The 27,242-nt window shown below is 47.8% G+C and overlaps 1 protein-coding gene across 5 annotated transcripts in view; it reads left to right on the plus strand.

The window, feature by feature from the left end:
- The window catches only part of sh3gl3a (SH3-domain GRB2-like 3a), a 156,987-nt gene that overhangs the window by 91,350 nt on the left and 38,395 nt on the right, over positions 1-27,242 (plus strand). The window lies entirely within an intron of this gene.

Raw genomic sequence — 27,242 nt, forward strand, 5'->3', positions numbered from 1 at the left:
AGAATTGCATTGTGATTAGTTGATTTTGTGACTATAACATTGAAACTATTGAGGCTCTTTCCAACAGGGCAAAAGGGGCAGTTTGCACAGATAGATCTGCACCTCTTATGAACCAAACTTAAATCTTATAGGAAGTGATTGGATACTGTGCCTCAGGGTTCACAGTGTACCTCTGTACTAGTGAGGTTTACACTGGAAATAGTACAAAATGGCCACTGCATGACCTACTGCTACAACTTGCATTTATATAGCGCCTTTAACGTAGCAAAATGTCCCAAGGCAATTAATAAGAGCGTTATCAATAATTATTTTGACACCGAGCCACAGAAGGAGATAATCTGGACAGATGACCAAAAGCTTGGTCAAAGAGGTAGGTTTTAAGGAGCATCTTAAAGAAGGAGAAAGAGGTAGCGGCGCGGAGAGGTTTAGGGAGGGAATTCCGGAGCTTAGGGCCCAGGCAGCTGAAGGTACGGCCGCCAATGGTGGAGTGATTAAAATTGGGGATGTGCAAGAGGCCAGAATTGGAGGAACGCAGAGATCTCAAAGGCTTGTAAGGCTGGAGGAGGTTAAAGATAGGGAGGGGCGAGGCCATAGAGGGATTTGAAAATAAGGATGAGGATTTTAAAATTTAGCCATTGTCTGACCAGAAACCAATGTAGGTCAGCAAGCCCAGGGGTGATGGGTGAATGGGACTTGGTGCTGGTTAGGATACAGCAGCAGAGTTTTGGATGAGCACAAATTTATCTGAGGAAGGACGTTCTTGCCATGGAAGGAGTGCAGCGAAGATTCACCAGGCTGATACCTGGGATGGCAGGAATGACGTATGAGGAGAGAATGTGTCGATTGGGCTTATACTCACTGGAGTTTAGAAGATTGAGAGGGGATCTCATCGAAACCTATAAAATTCTGTCAGGCCTGGACAGACTAGATGCAGGAAGGATGTTCCCGATGGCCGGGGAGTCCAGAACCAGGGGTCATAGTCTAAGGATAAGGGGTAAGCCAGTTAGGACTGAAATGAGGAGGAATTTCTTCACCCAGAGAGTGGTGAACCTGTGGAATTCTCTGCCACAGAGGGCGGTGGAGGCCAGTTCATTAAATATATTCAAGAAAGAGTTAGATATATTTCTTAAGGCTAAAGGGATCAAGGGATATGGGGAGAAGGCAGGGACAGGGTACTGAATTTGGATGATCAGCCATGATCTCATTGAATGGCGGAGCAGGCTCGAGGGGCCGAATGGCCTACTCCTGCTCCTATCTTCTATGTTTCTATGGAGGGTGGAAGATGGGAGGACGGCCAGGAATGCGTTGGAATAGTCAAGACTGGAGGTAACAAAGGCATGGTTGAGGGTTTCAGCAGCAGATGAGCTGAGGCAGGGTCGAAGTTGGGCAATATTACAGAGGTGGAAGTAGGCAGTCTTGGTGTTGGAGCGGATATGTGGTCGGAATCTCCTCTCAGGGTCAAACACAATACCAAGATTGCAAATGGTCTGGCTCAGCTTTAGACAGTTGCCAGGGAGAGGGATGGAAACAGTTGCCAGGCACCGGAGTTTGTGGCGTTTTGAACTTTGACCTCTGCCATACCATGTTAGCAGACCACTATATTTCAGGCTAAACAAATTGTATTTATTGTAAAGTGTTAAATTATATAGAAGCAAAATTAATTGGCAGATAAACAGCAGTACAGTACTTAACTTTCACTGATACTTGGGTTCACCTAAACTGGACACCTATTGTGCAGTAGCAAACATGGGGACTGAAGATCTGATAAATACAGAATGTATCAGAGATTTTAATATTTACACCAGGACGGAGACCATATCCTGTAGAATTTATCTAGTTTTCCATTTTATATTTCATATTGAGCATTCTACATGTATCTCATACAAAATGTTCACTGATCCATAATGATAAAAGCGAGATAGAGATGAAGGCTCCTATGGCCCATTAAAAGTACCTTTATTTGTTAACTGGTACACCTGCAATAAACCCTCTGAGCCCAATAGTCTACTGTGGGAGGATGTCTGCACAAATCCTCCAATGCACAGGCAACTGAATAATTAGATAAAATCCAAGTTTGTTTTTCACAAGTTAGTTAGCCAGGATTATTTTCCTAAGTGCTAGAAAATAGGCAGGTTACCTGGGGAACCAGCCTGCGAGCATTTGAAGGCTTTGAGCGATTTAGCAGCAACAATAACTTTATGTAATGCCTTTTAATGTAAAAAAAAAATCCCAAGATGCTTTAAAAATAGAAACAAATAACGTTAACAGACAATGGGGCCATGGAGGCTGAGATTAGGAGGGGTGACTGAAAGCTTGTTCAAGCGGATGGGCTTTGAAGATGGAAAGGGAAGTGGAAAAGTTTGGGGAAGGAGTCAAATTAAATTACATTTCTCATTCTCCTCTGTACTTATGAAGAATTGAGCATCCAAGTAGGAGCGCTTCCAGTTTTTCTGTGCCTCTAAGCTGCCTCTAAGCTGACAATCAGCACAGTTTGGAAGCACGGGTCGAACCTCAGTATCAGTTTCAAGGTGCGTTCCGTCTGCCAGAACTTCCAATTATGAATCCAATTAAAAACCTCGATTTGCTCCAAGGTAAGTTACTAAAATGCTGAATCTGCATGAAACAGAAGAAAAAGATTGATTCCCCTCCAGAGTTGATTGATCCGGAGTACGAGCAGGTAGGCATCTTGTTCCACTGCCACAGCAGCTGCAGTTGATTCATTTTCTGACTTAGCCCGAGGACTGAGTGAAATACCTCACAGAAGGCAAGCAAAGCATTTTAATTTAAAATAATTGAATTTGTCCTTAATTCTGAAAAACTTTGGACAGCGACTGAAGTGATACATTTCATTTTCAGTGTGCCCTACGGTTCATGCATGGCTTGAAGCACGTAAACAACAGGAATCCTGAACCTGGCCACAGCTCTGGGGGGACGGAGCTGCTTGACAATTCAAAATGTGTACCAGGCGTGTTTTGGTTTGTGATACGATTCGAAAAGAAATCAAGTTTGGTCACACAAATTTGACACCGCACATTTTTAAAAAAAAGTTATTGTCACGTCAGTTATCATTTGTAGCTTAGTGCGGCAAATTCAAACCTGTTACAGATCACGTAGTTCAAAACTCTCTTCTTCCTATATCGGCCCCACTCCGGTTTACAACGTCTGCTGTTTAGCACACTAATCAAAAGTGATCACAACTCGCTACTATTCACACACTCTTAGGGGCATAGAATCATAGAAATTTAAGGCACAGAAGGAGACCATTTGGTCCATCGTGTCTGTACCGGCCGAAAAAGAGCTATCCAGCCTAATCCCACTTTCCAGCTCTTGGTCCGTAGCCCTGTAGGTTACGGCACTTCAAGTGCATATCCAAGTACTTTTTAAATGTGATGAGGGTTTCTGCCTCTACCACCCTTTCAGGCAGTGAGTTCCAGACCTCCTCCACCCTCTGGGTGAAAAATATTCTCCTCGACTCCCCTCGAATCCTCCTGCCAATTACTTTAAATCTATGCCCCCTGGTTATTGACCTCTCTGCTAAGGGAAATAGGTGCTTCCTAGCCACTCTATCTAGGCCCCTTCATAATTTTATACACCTCAATTAAGTCTCCCCTCAGCCTCCTCTGTTCCAAGGAAAACAACCCCAGCCTCTCCAATCTTTCCTCATAGCTAAAATTCTCCAGTCCTGGCAACACCCTCGTAAATCTCCTCTGCACCCTCTCTAGTGCGATCACATCCTTCCTGTAATGTGGTGACCAGAACTGTACACAGTACTCTAGCTGTGGCCTAACTAGTGTTTTTATACAGTTCTAACATAACCTCCCTGCTCTTATATTCTATGTCTCGGCTAATAAAGGAAAGTATTCCGTATGCTACCTTCAGGGATCTGTGGGCATGCACTCCAAGGTCCCTCTGTTCCTCTACATTTCTCAGTATCCTACCATTTATTGTGTATTCCCTTGCCTTGTTAACCCTCCCCAAATGCATTACCTCACACTTCTCTGGATTAAATTTCATTTGCCACTTTTCTGCCCACCGGACCAGCCAATTGATATCTTCCTGCAGTCTACAGCTATCTTCCTCACTATCAACCACAATTTTGTATCATCTGCAAACTTCTTCATCATGCCCCGTACATTGAAGTCTAAATCATTAATATATACCACAAAAAGCAGGGGACCTAGTACTGAGGCCTGTGGAACCCCATTGGAGCAGACTTCCAGTCACAAAAACACCTATCGACCTATCGGTGCAAGGGAGAGGGATTTAAATTCTTGAGGCATTGGAACCAGTTCTTGGGGAGGAGTGACCTGTACCAAGGGGACGGTCTACACCTGAACTGTGAGGGAGCCGATGTCCTCGGGGTAATATTTTCTAGGGCGGTTCGGGAGGATTTAAACTAATTTGGCAGGGGGATGGGAACCTAGGTAGCGGAAAAGAGGGAAGTCATATGAAGTCAGAAATAGATGGTAGAAAGGTGAGAAGCAATAAGCAAAGGAGAGAAACACAAAGGGCCAAACTAATTCATAATGAGAGTGTGAAAAAAGCAAGCCTGAAGGCTTTGTATCTTAATGCTAGAAGCATTAGGAACAAGGTGGATGAATTAGTTGTGGAAATAGAGGTAAACAAGTATGATTTGATTGGGATTACAGAAACGTGGCTGCCGGGTGGGCAAGGCTGGGAACTTAACATCCAGGGATATACAATATTTAGGAAGGATCGGCAAAAAGGTAGGGGAGGTGGGGTAGCATTGCTGGTAAAGGAGGGGATTAATGCAATGGAAAGGAAGGATATTAACTCGGATGAAACGGAATCTGTATGGGTAGAAATGAGAAATAGCAAGGGGAGGAAAACGTTAGTGGGTGTGATATATAGGCCTCCAAATAGTAATATGGAGGTGAGGGAAGGCATAAAAAGGGAAATTAGAGAAGCGTGCGATAAGAGCACAGCTGTCATCATGGGTGACTTTAATTTACATATTGATTGGACTACCCAAATTAGTAAAAATTCTGAGGAGGAGGAATTCCTGGAATGCTTTCGGGACGGTTATCTGGACCAATATGTCGAGGAGCCGACTCGAGATCAGGCCATTTTAGACTGGGTATTGTGCAATGAGAAGGGACTTATCAGCAATCTTCTTGTACGAGGCCCCTTGGGTCAGAGCGATCATAATATGATCGAGCTCTCAGTCGAGATGGAGAGTGAGGAAATTGAATCAGAGACTAAGGTCCAGAACTTAAATAAAGGGAATTACGAGGGTATGAGACGGGAATTGGGTAAGATTGATTGGGTGGTGTTTCTGGGGGGATTGACAGTGGATAGACAATGGCAAGCATTCAAAGATAGAATGGAAGAATTCCAGAACATGTTTATACCGGTTTGGCATAAAAATAAACCTAAAAAGGTGACTCAACCGTGGATAACGAGGGAAATTAGGGACAGCATAAAATCAAAAAAAAGGGCATATCAACTGGCAAAAAAAAGCACCAGACCGGAAGATTGGGGGCAGTACAGGATACAGCAAAAGAGGACAAAGGGATTAATCAGGAAGGGGAAAATAGAATACGAAAGTAAACTTGCAGCAAACATAAAGACAGACTGCAAAAGCTTTTATCGGTATATCAGGAGGAAAAGACTGGTAAAATCCCAAGTCGGTCCCTTGCAGTCCGATTCGGGAGAATATATAATGGAGAATAAGGAAATGGCAGACCAATTAAACTCATACTTTGGTTCTGTATTCACAAAGGAGGACACAAATAACCTCCCAGGAATATCGGCAAACATAGGGACTAATGAGAGGGAGGAGCTGACAGAAATTAGTATCTCTAGGGATATGGTGTTGGGTAAGTTGAGGGGACTGAAGGCCGACAAATCCCCGGGGCCTGATAAACTACATCCTAGGGTACTTAAGGAGGTGGCCCTGGAGATAGCAGATGCTCTAAGGATCATCTTCCGGAACTCCATTGACTCGGGAACAGTACCCGTGGATTGGAGGGTAGCTAATGTTACCCCAATATTTAAAAAGGGGGGTAGAGAGAAAGCAGGGAATTATAGACCAGTAAGCCTTACATCGGTTGTGGGCAAAATACTAGAGTCCATTATTAAGGATAAAATAGCGGAGCACTTGACAAATGGGGAAAGGATCGGACAGAGTCAACATGGATTTACAAAGGGTAAATCGTGTTTGACTAATCTGCTGGAATTTTTTGAGGAAGTAACTGGTAAAATAGATGGGGGAGAGCCAGTGGATGTGGTGTACCTTGACTTCCAGAAAGCCTTCGATAAGGTTCCACACAAAAGATTATCATGCAAAATTAAGGCTCATGGGATTGGGGGCAAAGTATTAACGTGGATAGAGAACTGGCTGGCAGATAGAAAACAGAGAGTTGGAATAAACGGCTCGTTTTCGGAGTGGCAGGCAGTGACCAGCGGGGTGCCGCAAGGATCTGTCCTGGGACCCCAGCTGTTCACAATATATATAAATGATCTGGATCAGGGAATTGGATGCAATATTTCCAAATTCGCTGACGACACTAAACTAGGAGGAGGGGTGGGCTCTGATGAGGATGTCAGGAGGCTACAGTGCGATTTGGACAGGTTGGGGGAATGGGCGGATACGTGGCAGATGCACTATAATGTGGATAAATGCGAGGTTATCCACTTTGGGGGTAAAAACAGGAGGGTAGATTATTATCTAAATGGCAATAGATTGGGAGATGGGGAAGTGCAGAGGGACCTGGGTGTTCTTGTGCACCAGTCACTGAAGGAGAGCATGCAGGTGCAACAGGCGATTAAGAAGGCAAATGGTATGTTGGCCTTCATATCAAGGGGGTTCGAGTATAGGAATAGGGATACCTTACTACAGCTGTACAAGGTGCTGGTGAGACCGCATCTGGAGTATTGTGTACAGTTTTGGTCGCCCCATCTGCGGAAGGATGTTCTTGCCATGGAAAGAGTGCAACGGCGATTCACCAGGCTGATACCTGGAATGGCGGGAATGACCTACGAAGAGAGATTAAATAGTTTGGGCTTGTACTCACTGGAGTTTAGAAGATTGAGAGGGGATCTCATCGAAACATATAAAATTATGGCAGGCCTGGACAGGCTGAATTCAGAGAGAATGTTTCCAATGGCCGGGGAGCACAGAACCAGGGGCCACAGTCTAAAAATAGCGGGCAAATCATTTAAAACAGAGATGAGGAAGAATTTCTTCACTCAAAGAGTGGTGAGCCTGTGGAATTCCCTGCCACAGAGGGCTGTGAAGGCTAATTCAATAAATATTTTCAAGAGAGAATTGGATATATTTCTGAAGGCTAAGGGGATTAAGGGTTACGGAGAAAAGGCGGGGACGGGGTACTGAACTGGTAAGATCAGCTATGATCTCAGACGAAGATCAGCCATGATCTCATTGAATGGCGGAGCAGGCTCGAAGGGCCGAATGGCCTGCTCCTGTTCCTATCTCTATGTTTCTATGTTTCTATTACCCTTTGCTTCCTGCCACTGAGCCAATTTTGGATCCAACTTGCCACTTTCCCTTGGATCCCATGGGCTTTTACTTTTTTGACCAACCTGCCATGTGGGACCTTGTCAAAGGCGTTGCTAAAATCCAAATAGACTACATCAAATGCTCTACCCTCATCGACCCTCCTCATTACCTCCTCAAAAAATTCAATCAAGTTAGTCAGACACGACCTTCCCTTAACAAATCCACGCTGACTGTCCTTGATTAATCCGTGACTTTCTAAATGACGATTTATACTGTCCCTCAGAATTTTTTCCAATAATTTTTCTACCTCTGAGGTTAGGCTGACTGGCCTGTAATTACTTGGTCTATCCCTTTCTCCCTTTTCAAACAATGGCACAACGTTAGCAGCCCTCCAATCCTCTGGCAACATGTCTGTAGCCAGAGAGGATTGGAAAATGACGATCAGAGGCTCTGCTATTTCCTCTCTTAACAGCCTGGGATACATTTCATCCGGGCCTGGCAAAGTATCTACTTTCAAGGATGCTAAACCTCTTAATACTTCCTCTCTCTCTACATTTAACCCATCTAATATTTCGCACTCCTCCTCCTTAACTACAATGTCTGCATCGTCTCTCTCTTCTGTGAAGACAGATGCAAAGTATTAATTAAGAACCATACCCATGTCTTCCACCTTCACATATAAGTTACCATTTTGGTCTCTAATAGGCCCTACTCTTTCCTTAGTTATTCTCTTGCTCTTTATGTATTTATAAAACATCTTTGGGATTTCCTTGGTTATTTTGGCCGAAGGGTGAAAACAGGCGCTAAATGGGTGTTGTGCCATTAAGATTAGTCTGTTTGAAAGTCAGCTTTTAGCACACAATTTTGGTTCTAATTGCTGATTACCATAATTTGAACTTGCCTGGAGATGCTAAACCAGACATCTGCAGGTTCAGCGCTCAAGTGCTGATGCACTTTTATGCTCCACTTTCTTCTGCTGCTCTGCTCGATTCCGCATTTTGCTTGCAACATTTTCCCCTTTTTCTCCTGGAGGTGCTGGATTTTGTTGATGTAAGAGACCAGCAGCAGAACCTCAACCAAGTGACAGCTGTTGACGCCTGTGCCTAGACAGTGAGCCTCATCACAGCAGAGCACAATCCCCGCCTCACTCGACATCCACACGCGCAATGCCCCCCTTCCATAGCCCTGGACTGGTGAGCGTACCTTCTCATCCCCAGTCTCCAGGTAGCACCTCCCACAGCTGCCGTCGCAAGCCTGAGTTACAAAATCAGCGATGCGGCGAATCTTCAGCTTGATAGAAGGACCGCCACAGACTGGCCTGATCCCTTTGAATAGAGGAAACTCCTCGTTTGATGAATGATCGGTGCCTCTTCAAAGAAGACCGGCTTCTCTCTGCATCCAGCCTTATGAGTTCAGGAACTACACGGCTCGCTCTTCAAACAGGAGAAATGCTGCAGTTCAAGATGACAGCCCACCAGCACCTTGTCACGGCAACAATGCATTGAGTAATAAATGCAGCCTTGCTATCTTGATCTTGTCTGGATCGGTGATAATGCAGCAGGGTCGGGGCCCAGGGAAGGTGCGGCACAGGCCAACATTCCACAATGCATCCTACGAAACCCAGGCAGAGAGGACCTGCGGGAAGGAGGGAGGCGGACAGTAGCAGTATGTTTGTGTGTGTGTGCTAGGCCGATGTTGCAGAGCCTGGTCTCCAATCGTCTTGTACCCCTCACCATTGGACCAAGACCTTGCTCTGTCAGCCCGTGTGGTAGCTGGTGTGCAACGGCCACCCCACGTTAAAAGAATTCACGCACAGGCATCTTCCACCCTTCAAAATGATAAGTCATCCTCGGTTCCAAGGGACTGCCTAAGAAGAAGGCGATAATGCAAATGAGCGGTTCCAGGAAATTTGAATGCTATTAGCATATTACAGGAAACTCTCGTTTAAACGGCACCTAAATATCCGGAATTCTCCAATAACCAGCAAAATTCTCACTCCGAAAACAACACCTCAATAACCGGAAATGTTGCCGAGTCCGAGTCTCCTGCGGTGGCCGAGTTAGTCAGTGGGGGTAGTTCTCCAAACTGCCACTACTCGGCTTCTTGGCGCTGTCAGAAGTCTCTTCCGATCCGAACACCTCAGTAACAGGGGTCTGACTCTCCCGCGCGTAATTAAAGAGTTACGGATTACCCTCAACTGGCAGTACTGTACTTAATCAAGCATCTTCCACCATCCATTTAACACAACATTCTGTAGGTGAGTACCCAATTATACTGCACGTCTTGATTTTTTTAAATTTTTGTTTGTTAAAAATTGCCTTGGTAGATATACCTCTCTGTTATCCGGAATTTTTAATCAACCGGCACCATCCCGGTCCCGTCGGTGCCGGATACCAAAGAGTTTCCTGTACCATTCGGGCAGATTAGCCCCAGTTCTTAATATTTTGGCTATGTCTCACACCAGCAGAAGCCCTGTTGGTTTTAGAATTAGCTTCTGGCCGTTCAAGAAGTAGAGAAACTTCCTGAGGGCAGGAAAACAAATGGTTTTTGCTTTTTTTGATCATTTGGTCTCTTGGGACTGTGACTGAGTAGGTCCATCCAATTTCAAATTACAAGATTGTGGTCTTCTGTATTTTTCCTTTAATTACATATATAGAGAATTAGTGAGATTTCTGGATTGGCAAGTGTTAACATGAAAACTTTCGCTTAAGACCATCTGAGAATGGGGTCAGGCTGCCTGCATCAAAGCAGGTCAGATTGTTTGATCTGGTAATTTATAAGGAGATACTATGTTTGTATTACAGGGCACATTATTTCAGCATTAACAATTCCTGTACATTGCAGTCACTGGCTGTGAAGTTCATTAACATGGTCTGCTTGCGTCTTGTTCTGATTTTGATTGACAGTTCTGTAGCTACAAGCTGCCTAAACCTGGGAATAAGTACAACAAACTTTTACTATTTCTTTTAGTTCAGTTCACACGGATCAGCTCTACCTCCATGTTCAAACAGAACTTTGAATGCAAATGCAAATCCCTTACATTTGGGAGACAGCTGACGGCTTTGGACCTCAAGGATGTGTACTTTTGAAATAAGCACTAATACCAAAATTACTTATTCACCAATCAGGAGACAAGGTTGTCGACGCGGAGTTAACTTCAGCAACAAGTGTGTTGACCAAGTGTTTCTCAGTAGTAGGGACCTTTCTTTCAGCTACTGCACCCTTACATTTGCTTAACTGGTCACTGAGTCTTGCTTTACAGTCAGGATTTGGCAATGGCCACAGTTCACAAGCGCTAAATTTATTAAGGAAGCTATGGTTTCTCACTAACAAAGAAAAAATGCTGGACGTTTCTTTGAGATGCTTGATGTCAAATATTTCTGAGCTTACATCAAGATAAGATTCTTTCAGGGCAATTTAGCTTGAGATGCAGGATTCTACTGGGAAGCTATCTAAGGTTTCTAGGTTCGAAGGCTTTGAACTTCTATGGTAGCACTGCTGTAGCATCCGAAATCTCTTCCACTTTCAAGGCATAAAGGGTCCATTTTCAACCACTCATGGTCAGTTGACACAAATTCTCATCCATAATGTTAAAATGGATGAGATTTGTTCATCGGTCTTGGAACAGCCACTTCAACTACTTAAAATGTTATTTTCCAACAGTCTTGCTTGATCCATAATTTTAGATGATTGAGATCTTAAATCAGGCTTAGACAAGCTTAATCTGGAGCTCATTTCAGTTTAACATGCCCTGGTGGATGTCAAAGCTCACAAAGACACTTGGAAGATCAAAACATTTAGTTCTTAATGCCAGTTTGGTGTCTCAACAATACTGAATTTTCATACTTCTTTGTCACCCTGCCAGCTCAAGTTTCTGCCTTTCAAAACAATCGGGTCTTTTGGCTCCAGTCTCAAAATTTAACTTGCTGCACCATTTACAGGAATCAAACTAAAGTACTTTTTTATTGTTTGTGCTCTTCAGGTTGAGGAATGTAGTTGCTGAGGAAAGAAACACTGTCTTCCATTTTGGAAGCCCAGTGTCACTATCAAATGCTCATAGGTAACTCTAACATTGACTAACTTGATTGAGTTCTTTGACTAACTTGATTGAGTTCTTTGATGAAGTACTGGGGAGGGTTGATGAGAGTAGAGCGATTGATGTTGTGTACATGGACTTTGAAAAGGCATTTGACAAAATACCACATAATCAACTTGTTAGCAAAATTGAAGCTATTGGGATTAAAGGGATAGTGGTAGCGTGGATACAAAATTGGCTAAGGGTCAGAAAGCAGAGAGTAGTAGTGAAGAGTTGTTTTTCAGACTGGAGGGAAGTATAGAGTGGTGTTCCCCAGGGGTCGGTATTAGGACCACTGCTCTTTAGATATATATTAATGACCTGGACTTGGGTATACAGGGCATAATTTCAAAGTTTGCAGATGACACGAAACTCGGAAATGTAGTAAACAGTGAGGAGGATCATAATAAACTTCAGGAGGACATAGACAGACTGGTGAAATGGGCAGACACTCGGCAGATGAAATCTAGCGCAGAGAAGTGTGAAGTGATGCATTTTGGTAGAGAGAATGAGGAGTGGCAATGTAAATTAAATTATACAATTTTAAAGTGGGTGTAGGAACATAGAGACCTGGGAGTATATGCACACAAATCTTTGAAGGTGGCAGGACAAGTTGAGCAACTGGTTAGGCCTCAGCTGGAGTATTGTGTTCAATTCTGGGCACCACACTTTAGGAAGGATGTCATGGCCTTGGAGAGGATGCAGAAGATATTTAAAAGGAAAGAAAGAAAGACTTGCATTTATATAGCGACTTTCACGACCACCAGACGTCCCAAAGCACTTTACAGCCAATGAAGTACTTTTGAAGTGTAGTTAGTCACTGTTGTAATGTAGGAAATGTGGCAGCCAATTTGCGCAAAGCAAGCTCCCACAATCAGCAATGTGATAATGACCAGATAATCTGCTTTAGTGATGTTGGTTGAGGGATAAATATTGGCCAGGACACCGGGGATAACTCCCCTGCTCCTCTTCGAAACAGCGCCATGGGATCTTTTACGTCCACCTGAGAGAGCAGACAGGGCCTCGGTTTAACGTCTCACCCGAAAGATGGCACCTCTGACAGTGCAGCACTCCCTCTGTACTGCTCTGGAGTGTCAGCCTAGATTTTTGTGCTCAAGTCCCTGGAGTGGAACTAGAACCCACAACCTTCTGACTCAAAGGCCAGGGTGCTACCAACTGAGCCACTGACTGACACTCCAGAATTGTACCAGGGATGGGGGACTTCAGTTATGTGGAGAAGCTGGGCTTGCTCTGCTTCAAGCAGAGAAGGTTAAGAGGAGATTTGATAGAGCTGTTCAAAATCATGAATGGTTTTGATAGAGCAAGTAAGGAGAAGCTGTTTCCAGTGACAGAAGGGCCGGTAACCAGAGGACACAGATTTAAGGTGCTTGGCAGAGGAAACATTTTTTTACACAGCGAGTTGTGATCGCAGTGAAAGGGTGGTGGAAGCAGATTCAATAGTACCTTTCAAAAAGGAATTGGATAATACTTCATGGGGAAACATTTACAGGGCTATGGGGAAAGAGCGTGAGAGTGGGACTAGTTGGTTAGTAATATTCAACAAATCATAACCATGTATCACACAAAGAGTTGTGGGAGCTCTGTTCTTGTAAGTAGAACACCAAATGCTGACTTGATAAATTGCTAAAGCAATGTTGAAGCATACGTTTGACCAAACAACAATCTTGTGGGCCACTGATGGATTACCTGTACATTGGCAATCCTTACTATGTTGACATGTTTTTATGCATTAGAAAGTAGCCTAGTCACATCTATCATGTAAGCAGATTGTGTCAGTGGATAGCACTCTTGCCTCTGAATCAGAAGGTTGTGGATTTATGTCCCACGACAGAGTCTTGAGCACAAAATCTAGGCTGACACTCCAGTGCAGCAATGAGAGAGTGCTGCACTGTCAAAGGTGCTGTCTTTCGGATGAGACGTTAAACTGAGGCCCTGTCTGCCCTCCCAGGTGAACTTAAAAGATCCCGTTGCTCAATTTGAAAGAAGAGCAGGGGAGTTATCCCCGGTGTCCTGGCCAATATTATTCCCTCAACAAACATCACTTAAAAAAACAGATTATCTGGACATTATCCCATTCCTGTTTGTGGGAACTTGCGGTGTATAAATTGGCTGCCACGCTTCCTACATTACAACCGTGACTACACTTTAAAAGTATTTCTTTGGGACATCCTGAGGCCGTGAAAGACATTGGCCCAGAAATTCGGGTCTCCACGGGTGAGTACGCACGGGGTACTCACCCGTAAGACCAATGGAAGTGCCGGTTTCCTGCATGCACTGCGCATGTGTGGGAAACCGGCACTTCCGTCCCCCTGAAAGCAGGGGTTCAGAGGTCGAACGCGTGCGCCGGAGAGGCAGCGCGTGCGTATAGAACGTTGTTTTTTTTTCCAGGTTTTCCCGAGAGGGTAAGTCTCCAGAAGTTAGACATGTAAAAAGCAGGCGTAAGGCCTGCTTTTTACAAGGTAAGTGGTGAATTAATTAAAATTAAAACATTTTTTCCACAGGTTTATTATTTTTAAATACTTTAAAGAAAGGTAAGTTTATTTTTAGCCCTGTTAGAAAATAAAATTATTTTTTTCAAAAATTTAAATTATTGTTTAAAATAGTTATTTCATGTAATTTATAGTTTATTTAAAAAATGTGATTAAAAAAAAAAATTATTTGAAGATTTAGTGATGTTATGGGGCCCGTAGTATTTCTAAGTTTTGACAGGTCTCCCTGTCAGACTTATGAATGGAGCATTCCCTGCTCCGATTGGCTCCCCGTGGCCCACGTGATCCCAGGGGACGCATCGAACTAACTGCGCCCCTGGGATACGCAAGCACTGCACGCCGGCAGTTGGAGCAGGCCCCAGATCGGAATTCCACGGGGGCCCACAGCTCAACGGCCGTCGCGCTAGGTAAGTGCAGATCGGGGGCTTGCACCCGCGGGAAGCCTCCGACCCGAATTTCTGGGCCTAAGTGCAAGTCTGTCTTTCGCTAGTTTTTGATTGACTGACACAGTGGACCTTTTGCAGCCAGCCTTTAGCCAATGTAATGCAGTAGCTGTTCTCACCAGCAACATTGACGATGTGAACAGGGACACATGAGTCAAGGATATTTTTTAGGGCAAAAAATGCAAGTTAAGGAATTAATTGGATTTGTTAGTAAAAAAAAGTAAAATTAAGACTAAGAAAATAAAAAACACGGCCGAGAATGGGAAAGGTTGGGTAGTTGAGCAGAAGCTCGGTGTTTGAAATTTTGATCAACATTGTATTTTAGGTATTTAGTAATAGAAAGTAACAATTACATCACTGAAACTACTTGTGGCATTTTTTGAGATGCATTCTCACCATAAGAGTAGTGTTAGTTTCACCATCACGGTGAATGAGCTGAAAACCACATTGGCTAGCCCAAGAAGGTGGCCATTTCCTTGGACCTGCCAATAGTCAAAGATTTAAGTATAGACAAGTAGTGCAATCAAATTCATTTGAATTAAATTGGCCACAATAACCTGTTGGGATTTAATTTCCTCTGGTAGGGCACTGCTCAACGCCGTCAAATAAGGTTTCTTCGTGCACAATTTTGCTGCAATCTTTAACCTCCTTATTTAACATTTCTGTGTTAAAGTAATGCACAACGGAATTTTCTGTGACTGCATGCCAACCGAGGAAGTTAAACCCTCTCTGGCTGTTCCACAATATATTACTGAATCAGTGGAATCTTCGATCATCATCTTCAGACATGTCCAGGTGGCTCTTCATATCGGTTCAAGTCTCAACTGTTCATATTCCCATGGTGTGGAGATGCCAGAGTTGAACTGGGGTGGACAAATGTAAGAAGTCACACAACACCAGGTTATAGTCCAACAGCTTTATTTGAAGTCACAAGCTTTCGGAGCGCTGCTCCTTCGTCGGGTGAAGTGGAGAAATGCATAAAGTGTCTTTATGCATTTCTCCACTTCACCCGACGAAGGAGCAGCGCTCCGAAAGCTTGTGACTTCAAATAAAGCTGTTGGACTATAACCTGGTGTTGTGTGACTTCTTACATTTGTTCATATTCCCAGTAAGATTGTCAGATGACCATTGTAGATGAAGGTAGTCTGGGCGGTAATTGATTTTGAAAATGCTAACGTAGATGATAAGTAACCTGGTCACGTGAACGAGAGTTTCAACTGTTTCAACTGTTCTATAATTGAGTCCCAAAGCTGCTGTTGGGTACGTTATCCCCACATCATCCAAAATTAATTTTCTGGATTTTATCTAGTATTTATTGTAATGGGTAGCAACACATAGTGGCATGGTTACAGAACAGATCATTTCACCACAGTGAATCAAAAAACAACATACAGTATTGTATTAAGGTTTAGATTAAATTTTAGATTTGGAAAAAGTTGGCAGTGATGATCCCTTTAAATTCTCATGTCAGTGTACTCTAATCTCTCATAAGATATTGCATTACCATGGCATTTTCTTTGTTCATATTGCCAGTCTGTACTTCAGGGACATCAGACTGACCAATTAGAGTAAGCATCAGTCTTATTCTCAAGTGGATCTTCGTGCATAGAACAAGACAATGGCTGCAATAAACTTCGTGCAATATTATTTTCGCATCTTCATACTCTTCCCTTGGAGGGAATAGCATGAAATAGCGGAAGGATTCTCAGGCTGATTAACAGTCTGACAGGCCGCAATGTGAACACTCCTTCTGTAGCCGCAACCATATTTATGTCAGCTGTGGCTAGTGGGTAGCACACTCGCCTCTGAGTCAGAAGGTTGTGGGTTCAAGTCCCACTCCAGGGACTTGCGCACATAAAGCTAGGTTGACACTCCAGTGCAGTGCTGAGGGAGTGCTGCATTGTCGGAGGTGCCATCTTTCGGATGAGACGTTAAACCTAGGCCCAGTCTGCGCTCTCAGGTGGACGTAAAAGATCCCATGTCACTATTTCGAAGAAGAGTAGGGGAGTTAGCTCTCTGGTGTCCTGGCCAATATTTAACAAAAAACAGATTATCTGGTCATTAGCACATTGCTGTTTGTGGGAGCTTGCTGTGTGCAAACTGGCTGCCGAGTTTCCTACATTACAACAGTGACTCCACTTCAGAAGTACTTCATTGGCTGTAAAGCGCTTTGAGATGTCCGGTGGTCATGAAAGGCGCTATATAAATGCAAGTCTTTCTTTCTTTTATAACCAGCCGATTAGTCCGATATGGACTAATTTTATGATTTTAGGGTTTTATGGGCTCCCACAACCCAAACGATGCCAACCAGACGCGAGATTCCCGCTGGACATCAAACCAGAACTCCGAGCCGGAGCTCCGGCCTCCACTCGAGCGGGGTTGGAACCGTGCACCTTCTGACTCGGAGACGGGAATGCTACCGCTAAGGCAAAGGCTCGCTCCAACTAGTGCAATAAACTGCAATTATTTATCTTCCTGTCTGCACAGGGGTCTCAACTTGGTATCCAGGTTCAGCACATACTACATTCTGCTCATTCTAACTTCAGAGTGTTTAATCTAGAATAGTCACAAGAAAAAGCTCCAATCTGCTTGTACCATCAGAACCACAGATTTTTAACCCTTTCTGTTCTGAATTCACCTCACAAAAAATAGCTCCACATATTTACATTTCGTTCCTATGCCCTTTATTTCAAATTGACCTTCATCTTTCATGCAATATTCAGCACTCCCATCTCAAACATTGTCAACCTTTTTTAGTAAGCATAGCACACATTATTGTATTGTAGCACACAGTACATTTGATTTATAACTGCATCTGATCAAAGCAAATTACTGTAAGAATCGATAAGGACCTGCATACACAGCATTTGCCCATCAACATAAAATCCCTCAATTTCCATGTTTCATATCTACAAACTCTGAATTAAAGCTGGAAAATATAGTTTAAGTTTAGAGATGTGATCATTTCTTTTCAGACAGATGATCTACCTTCTACCATCTGACAGAAGATTATGCCAATACTAATTTCCTACTCTGACATAATCCTCCAAATGTTGCTGTTGTACACTGTCATTTAATGGTTTACATAAGCACTCATAACTTATTTTCACTCTGCCAGATATTTTTGACCTCACTTTAAATACTTGTATTCTGTTCGCACCCCCTACATCACTTAACGTGAATGATCTATTCTCCTTTAATCTGTATGCATAGCTCATAAATCTGAGAACACTTTTGCTGCACTCGATCTAGGACAACGAATGTAAGTATAGAGACTTAAACAGAGCACAAAGTGGCCTAACTGAAGCACTGCACAAATCCAGTATTAGCTCCTTTGGACTTGTGTTCAGTTTGTTGACATGGCCCCAAGAATTTTTCTCAGCACTTTAGTTGTGGTAAACCATTGCCAAGATGGTTTCATCGGCCTGATTCTAGGAACCTCCTTGCCAATCTCATGTTGCATTTGTGTGGTAAACCACTGTTAACTCTGTACAGGTCCGGGCATGTCTCCGCCCCTGGCTCCACCCCAAAGCCCGGGTATAAAGGTGACTCACCACCCTTCCCCCCGGGAGCTCTTAGGATGGATCCACTAGCAGAGGCATGCTCCAGTTCTTAGTCAATAAAAGCCTACTTCGTATAAGTTCAACTCGTAGTCTTTGGTGTTGTTGATAGTGCATCAATTTTATTGACTAAATTTTCGACATGGAGCAAATCTTGAAGCCGGAACGTTTAGACCTGGATCCTCAAGCAGCAGATGCAGCCAATAACTTTGAACACTGGCTGAGCTGTTTCGAAGCCTTCCTGGAGGCCTCCAGCACTACCATCACTACAGATGACGCGAAACGGCTTGTCTTGAACTCACGGGTGAGCCACCGAGTCTACTCGATCATCCGAGACGCCACAACTTGCGCGGCCGCCATCGCGACGCTAAAGGAACAATACGTGAGGCCTGTTAACGAGGTCTACGCCAGACACCTCCTGGCTACCCGAAAACAGCGCCCCGGGGAATCGGGTGCCGAATATTTACTGGCACTGAGTCCTCGGCCGGGCCTGTAATTGCAAAGCGGTGACGGCCAAGGAATGCACGGAAGACCTGATCCGAGACGCCTGCGTAGCCGGCATCAGGTCCAACTATACTCGGCAGAGGCTGCTGGAACAGAGGGGGCTCGACCTGCAGAAGACGGTGGCCCTCGCTAACTCGTTAGACGTGGCCCTCCAGAACATGGACGCTTACCCCCCTGACCGGATGGCTACGTGGATGTCACGGGAGCAGCCATCTTGGGACCCGGTAAGGCCACAAGCCGCCAGCAGCCCAACTACAGCTGCAATGACCAGAGGCCAGAAATGCTACTTCTGCGGCCAGGCCAAGCACCCCAGACAGCAATGCCCAGCAAAGGACGCGACCTGCTCCAAATGCGGCAAGAAAGGCCACTACGCGAGAGTGTGCAGGGCGAAATCGACCCCCAATTCCAGCAGCGCCGCGTGTGAACTGTGCAGGCCGCCATTTTGGACCCCACCAACCACGTGTGAGCCGTGCGGGCCGCCATTTTGGGCACCACCAGCCGCGGGGGAGCTGCCATCTTGGACACCATTTCGAGACCAGGCCCCCGGCGCGGGCGAATACTACAGCGACCCACCGACCTCGACGATGGCCTCCATCACCCTGGACCAATCTAGGCCCCATCAACTAGCCAGGTCCATGATGAACATAAAGGTAAATGGCCATGCCACAAATTGCCTTTTCGACTGCGGAAGCACGGAGAGCTTCATCCACCCCGACACGGTGCGACGCTACTCCCTATCGGTTATGCCCACACGCCACCAGGTCTTTATGGCCTCAAAGTCCCATATGGCGGACGTCGGCGGCTACTGTGTAGCGACTCTGACAGTGAACGGCGTGGAGTACAGAGATTTTAAATTCCTCGTCCTGCCACAGCCCTGCGTTCCCGTACTGCTAGGATTAGACTTCCAGTGCCATCTGGAGAGCGTCACGATGGCATATGGCGGGCCCCTGCCCCCACTTACAGTCTGCAGCCGGCAGAATTTAAACACGGCGCCGCGCAAAGTATGTAGCCTGTCCACCCTGAAGGTCAAACCCCCCCCCCCCGTTGTTCGCTAACCTCGCCAAAGACTGCAAGCCAATTGCTACTAAAAGCAGGCGGTACAGTGCCGGGGATAGGAGCTTTATTAAATCAGAAGTAGAAAGACTCCTGAGGGAAGGGATTATCGAGGGCAGCACCAGCCCATGGCGAGCCCAAGTGGTGGTAGTGAAGACCGGCGAAAAACAGCGCCTGGTTATTGATTACAGCCAGACGATCAATCGATACACGCAATTAGACGCATACCCACTTCCCCGCATATCTGACATGGTCAACCAGATAGCACAATACCGGGTATTCTCGATGATTGATCTGAAGTCGGCATACCACCAGCTCCCCATCAGGCCTGAGGACCGCCAGTACACGGCCTTCGAGGCAGACGGTCGCCTCTACCACTTCCTCCGAGTCCCCTTCGGCGTCACCAACGGGGTCTCGGTCTTCCAAAGGGAGATGGACCGGATGGTTGACCAGAACGCACTGCAGGTCACCTTCCCCTATCTAGACAACGTCACCATCTGCGGCCATGACCGGCATATAGTTACTTTTCATTGGATGAATTGATAGGTATATCAATTTTATTGGCTAAATTTTAAAATGTCGACACTTGAGCAGTCAAACGACCAGCCAAGCGACCAGCCAGACGCCCAGCTACAACAGCCACAGCAGCCAGCCTGGCTGCGAGCCCTCCGACCACCGTACCTGGATCTAAACCCACAGGCAGCAAACTCAGCCCTCGACTTCGAACGCTGGCTGAGCTGTTTCGAATCCTACCTGGGAGAATCCGGCGTGCCTCAGAAATCCATGCTAAGAGTTCTGACCGCCCAAGTGAGCCCTAAAGTATTCGCACTCATCCGGGACCTTAAAACATACGAAGCCGCCATCAACCTGCTGAAACAACAGTACCGGAGCCCGGTAAACTCCATGTATGCCAGGCACCTCCTAAGATCCCGCCCGCAACAGCCAGGAGAGTCGGCAGATGAATTTTTACGAGCGCTACAAGCACTCGGCAGGGACTGTGACTTTAAAGCGGTATCAGCGGCAGAAAATACTGAAGATAATGTCTGCGATGCCTTCGTGAAAGGCCTGCGGTCTGACTACGCACGGCAAAGACTTCTTGAAGCAAAGGACCTTGACCTGAACACAGCTGCAGCCCTCGCTCGCTCCCTAGAAGTGGCCCATCGGGACCTCGAGGCGTACTTCAGGTACAGTAATTTGCGACCCTGGGACTCGGGACCGACCCTGACCGCGATACCCCTCGCAGCGCCGCCCCTGGGACCTACCTCGGCGTCGGCGTCCCGGACCCGATCTGGACCGCCACCCCCGGTACCGGCTGCGACTTCAGACCCCCGTGATCGGGCCGCCGGCTGCTTCTTCTGCGGCCAGGTGAAACATCCTAGGGCGCGCTGCCCAGCGAGAAACGCGACGTGCTCAAGCTGCCTGAAGAAAGGCCACTTTGCTAAGGCCTGCAGAGGCCAACAGAGATCAACAGAGGCCAGCAGTGCCTCATGCGAGTTGTGGGGGCGGCCATCTTCCATCAAGGCCACAGATGCCAGCATCCCCACGTGTGAGTCATGGGGCGGCCATCTTTGATCCAGGCAACCGACACCAGCAGTGCCTCATGTGAGTTGTGGGGGCAGCCATCTTCTCCGCCATTTTGTCCAACCTCGTGGGCGCCGCCATTTTACCCTCCACGCTCGACCGCCACCTCGCCTCCGGACTCGACCACCGCCTCACCCGCAGACTACGGCAGCTCGCTGAGCCACACACTAGCCTCCGTCACCACTGGACCAAGCCCGCCCGCACCACCTGTCCAAGTCCATGATGGACATCAAAGTAAACAGCCGCGCCACGACCTGCCTGTTCGACAGCGGAAGCACAGAGAGTTTCATCCACCCAGACACGGTGAGCCACTACTCCCTCACTGTCCGGCCAATGCGCAACCGGATCTCGATGGCATCGAGGTCCCACGCCACAGACATCAGCGGCTACTGTGTCGTGACCCTGTCGGTTAAGGGCACGGAGTATAAAAATTTTAAACTCCTCGTCCTCCCCCAGCTCTGCGCTGCCGTCCTACTAGGGCTGGACTTCCAATCCCACCTCCAAAGCGTCACTCTAGCATACGGCGGACCCCTCCCCCCACTCACAGTCGACAGCCAGCAGCCTTTAAACCACCCACCGCGTAACACCTGCGGCCTATCCACCCTCAAGGTCCCGCCACCTTCCCTGTTCGCTAACCTCACCCCCCGACTGCAAACCCGTCGCTACCAAGAGCAGGCGGTACAGCGCCGGGGACAGAGCCTTCATTAGCTCTGAGGTGCAGCGTCTCCTGAAGGAGGGCATCATCGAGAGGAGCAACAGCCCCTGGCGTGCCCAGGTCGTGGTCGTTAAGACCGGCAATAAAAACCGCCTGGTCATCGACTACAGCCAGACCATAAACCGATACACCCAGCTGGACGCATACCCCCTTCCCCGCATATCTGATATGGTCAATCAGATTGCACAATACCGAGTATTCTCTACCATCGACCTTAAGTCGGCCTACCACCAACTCCCTATCCGCCCTGAGGACCGCCAGTATACCGCCTTCGAGGCGAATGGCCGCCTCTACCACTTCCTTAGGGTTCCCTTCGGCGTCACCAACGGGGTTTCGGTCTTCCAAAGGGAGATGGACCGGATGGTTGACCAGAACGGGCTGCACGCCACGTTCCCCTATCTAGATAACGTCACCATCTGCGGCCGCGACCGGCAGGACCATGATGTTAATCTGGAGAGATTCCTCCGTACGGCCCAACGGCTGAACCTCACCTACAATAAGGAGAAATGTGTGTTTAACATCTCACGCCTTGCCATCCTCGGCTGCGTAGTAGAGGACGGACTCATCGGCCCCGACCCCGAAAGAATGCGCCCCCTCATGGAGTTACCCCTCCCCCACTGCCCAAAGGCGCTGAAGAGAACCCTGGGGCTCTTCGCCTACTATGCCCAATGGGTGCCCAATTATGCGGACAAAGCCAGACCCCTCATGAAGTCCACATCCTTCCCCCTTACGGAGGAAGCATGCGCTGCCTTCTCCCTCATTAAGGGAGACATTGCTAAGGCCACAATGCACGCGGTGGATGAGTCCATCCCCTTCCAAGTGGAGAGCGATGCATCCGACTTCGCCCTAGCCGCTACCCTTAACCAGGAGGGGAGACCGGTGGCCGCCTTCTCAAGGACCCTACAGGGCCCTGAGATCCGACACTTGTCGGTCGAGAAGGAGGCCCAGGCGATTGTGGAGGCTGTACGACGCTGGAGGCACTACCTGGCAGGCAAACGATTTACCCTCCTCACCGACCAGCGTTCGGTCGCTTTTATGTTTAATAACAAGCTGAGGGGTAAAATCAAGAACGACAAGATCTTGAGGTGGAGAATCGAACTCTCCACCTATGATTATGATATCTTGTACCGGCCAGGTAAGCTGAACGAACCCCCTGATGCTCTATCACGAATTACATGCGCCAACGCGCAAATTGATAGACTCCAGACCCTCCACAACGACCTCTGCCACCCCGGAGTCACCAGACTTTACCACTTCATTAAGGCCCGCAACCTGCCCTACTCCATCGAGGAGGTCAGGACCATGACCAGGAACTGCCAGACCTGTGCCGAGTGCAAACCGCATTTCTTTAGGCCGGACAGAGCAAGCCTGATCAAGGCCACCTGCCCCTTCGAGCGCTTGAGCATCGATTTTAAGGGGCCCCTCCCGTCCTCTGACCGTAATGTGTACTTCCTCAACATTGTTGATGAGTACTCCCGTTTCCCCTTCGCCTTCCCCTGCCCAGACATGACCAGTACCACGGTCATTAAATGCCTGAACGACCTCTTCGCCTTGTTCGGGTTCCCAAACTATATACATAGTGACCGGGGCTCCTCCTTCATGAGCGAAGAACTCCGCCAGTTCCTACTAGCAAGAGGTATTGCTGCAAGCAGGACCACCAGCTACAACCCTCGAGGGAACGGCCAGGTGGAAAGAGAGAACGCGACGGTATGGAAGGCCATCCTCTTAGCCTTTAAGTCTAAGGGCCTCCCAACCTCCCGCTGGCAGGAAGTCCTCCCGGCAGCGCTGCATTCCATCCGGTCACTACTTTGCACTGCCATTAACGCCACCCCCCATGAACGAATGTTTGTTTTCCCCAGGAAGTCGACTACGGGAACCACACTACCAACCTGGCTGACCTCTCCGGGGCCCGTCCTGCTGCGAAAGCACGTGAGGGCCCATAAAACGGACCCCCTGGTCGAGAGGGTGAACCTCCTGCACGCCAACCCTCAGTACGCCTATGTGGCATACCCAGACGGGCGGGAGGACACAGTCTCCTTGCGAGACCTCGCACCCTCGGGCATTCCGGAGACACCACCTTCACCCCCCCCCCCCCCCGATTCCAGCTCAGGTAGACGGCATGCCGGAACCCCACGAGCCCTCGCCGACCACGCAGACACCAGCATCACCACCGGAGAATGCAACACCGCCGCTGCGACGATCGGAAAGGCTTACGAGGCCCCCGGACAGACTGACATACCAGAACTGGTAGTACACATCACCCCGCCGGACTCAAATCTAAACAAGGGGTGAATGTGGTAAACCACTTTTGTCGTTCACTATCGTTACACTATAGTTATCACTGTTATATCGTTACTCTATGGTTATCACTGTTCACACTGTTGTATCACTATACGAGGTCGCCTCTTGTCACGCTGTTATACCTGGGCTGACCACTGCTGACTCCGCCCACGGCTCCACCTACCTGCCCAGGTATAAAGGTGGTCGACTGGCTGGTATTCCTCCTTGTTGGATCCGATCACCCACGAGGGTGGGCTCTGTTATTTAGCCAATAAAAACCTATAGTTACTTTCTTAACTTGTCGCTTTTCATTGGATGAATTGATAGGTATATCAACCACGACGCCAACCTAGAAAAATTCCTCCGTACGGCCCAACGGCTGAATCTGACATACAACAGAGAAAAATGTATGTTCCGCACCACGCGCCTCGCTATTCTTGGCTGCGTGGTGGAAAACGGAGTCATCGGCCCTGACCCCGACCGAATGCGCCCCCTCCTGGAACTACCCCTCCCCCACTGCCTAAAAGCCCTGAAGAGATGCCTAGGGTTCTTCTCTTACTACGCCCAGTGGGTGCCCAACTATGCGGACAAAGCCCGGCCCCTCATCAAGTCAACCTCCTTCCCCCTGACGGCAGAGGCCCGTGCGGCCTTCACCCTCATAAAAGAGGACATTGCGAAGGCCACAATGCACACAGTGGATGAGTCCATCCCTTTCCAAGTGGAGAGCGATGCATCCGACTTCGCCCTAGCCGCAACCCTTAACCAGGCGGCGAGACCCGTGGCCTTCTTTTCACGGACCCTCCAGGGCCCCGAAATTCAACACTCCTCAGTCGAGAAGGAGGCCCAGGCGATAGTGGAGGCTGTACGGCACTGGAGGCATTACCTGGCCGGTAAACGTTTCACCCTGCTCACTGACCAACGGTCAGTAGCATTTATGTTTAACAACAGACAAAGGGGGAAAATCAAAAATGATAAGATATTGCGGTGGAGGATCGAGTTATCCACCTACAACTACGATATCTTATACCGGCCCGGGAAACTTAATGAGCCCCCAGACACCCTATCCCATGGGACATGTGCCAACGCACAAGTCGATAGGCTACGGACCCTCCACAATGATCTCTGCCACCCGGGGGTCACCAGGTTCTTCCATTTTATTAAAGCTCGCAACCTGCCTTACTCCATCAAGGAGGTCAGGACCATGACCAGGAACTGCCAGGTCTGCGCCGAATGCAAACCGCATTTTTATAGGCCAGACAGGGCACACCTGATTAAAGCCACCCGCCCCTTCGAACGTCTCAGCGTCGATTTCAAGGGGCCCCTTCCCTCCTCTGACCGCAACACGTACTTCCTCAATATTATTGACGAGTACTCCCGTTTCCCCTTCGCCATCCCCTGCCCGGACATGACCAGCGCCACAGTCATCAGGTGCCTCAACGACCTGTTCGCCATATTTGGCTTCCCCAATTACATCCACAGCGACAGGGGCTCGTCGTTCATGAGCGACGAGCTGCGCCAGTACCTGCTCGAGAAGGGCATAGCCACGAGCAGGACTACCAGCTACAACCCCCGGGGTAACGGACAGGTAGAGAGGGAGAACGCAACGGTGTGGAAGACCGCCATGCTCGCCCTAAAATCCAAGGGCCTCCCAATCTCCCGCTGGCAAGATGTCCTCCCCGATGCGCTCCACTCCATACGATCACTGCTCTGTACTGCCACAAACGCCACCCCTCACGAGAAGATGTTCGTCTTCCCCAGGCAATCCACCTCGGGGACATCACTACCGCCATGGCTGACGTCTCCAGGACCCGTCCTGCTCAGGAAACACGCGAGGAGCCATAAGACGGACCCCCTGGTCGAAAAGGTTCACCTCCTCCACGCCAACCCACAGTACGCCTACGTGGCGTATCCTGACGGGCGGGAGGACACAGTCTCAATTCGAGACCTCGCACCCTCAGGTACCACCCGAAACACCATCGATCACCATCCACTACCTCCACCCACCACCACTACCCACGACGCACCACCGGGGTGTCTACCACGAACTGACGACATGCCGGTGCCATCCCTACCCTGAGAGGACGACACGCCAGTGCTCCGTCCCACGCAAAAAGCGGCCGCGGGCAAAGAACCGCCGCAACCGGCACCACGAAGATCATTACGGCAGACAAGACCCCCGGAGAGACTTTCGTATACGAACTTTTGAAACACTTCACCCCGCCGGACTCTTTTTTAAACGAGGGGTGAATGTGGTAAACCACTGTTAACTCTGTACAGGTCCGGGCATGTCTCCGCCCCTGGCTCCACCCCTAAGCCCGGGTATAAAGGTGACTCACCACCCTTCCCCCGGGAGCTCTTAGGATGGATCCACTAGCAGAGGCATGCTCCAGTTCTTAGTCAATAAAAGCCTACTTCGTATAAGTTCAACTCGTAGTCTTTGGTGTTGTTGATAGTGCATCAATTTGTCTATGGTACTGATTTTTATTTGTGTTTTTAAAACTATCCAAAGTCCATTGGTGCGTCCTCTGTCTCTATCCATGGGAGATTCCTGGCGACGTGCTATCTCCACCATCGATTGCTTTTCTATATCCATACTAGTATATTATTAAGTCCAGATACCACCTTCATTTCTAATTTCTCATCAATTTTCCCAGTCCTTTCAATGGCCCCAATATTTACGGCCAGGGACGCGCAAGTGCTGCAGAATTATTTTTTTATTCGCTCATGTGATGTGGGCATCACTGGCAAGATCAGCATTTATTGCCCACCCTAATTGCCCTTGAGAAGGTGGTGATGAGCCGCCGCCTTGAACCGCTGCAGTCCGTGTGCTGAAGGTACTCCCACAGTGCTGTTAGGGAGGGAGTTCCAGGATTTTGACCCAGCGACAATGAAGGAACGGCGATATACTTCCAAGTCAGGATGGTGTGTGACTTGGAGGGGAACTTGGAGGTGGTGGTGTTCCCATGCGCCTGCTGCCCTTGTCCTTCTAGGTGGAAGAGGTCGCGGGTTTGGGAGGTGCTGCCGAAGAAGCCTTGGCG

This window comes from Somniosus microcephalus, chromosome 27, assembly GCF_052327205.1.
Source record: "Somniosus microcephalus isolate GS21.2 chromosome 27, FLI_Smic_1.0, whole genome shotgun sequence".
In the NCBI taxonomy this organism is placed as follows: Eukaryota; Metazoa; Chordata; class Chondrichthyes; order Squaliformes; family Somniosidae; genus Somniosus; species Somniosus microcephalus.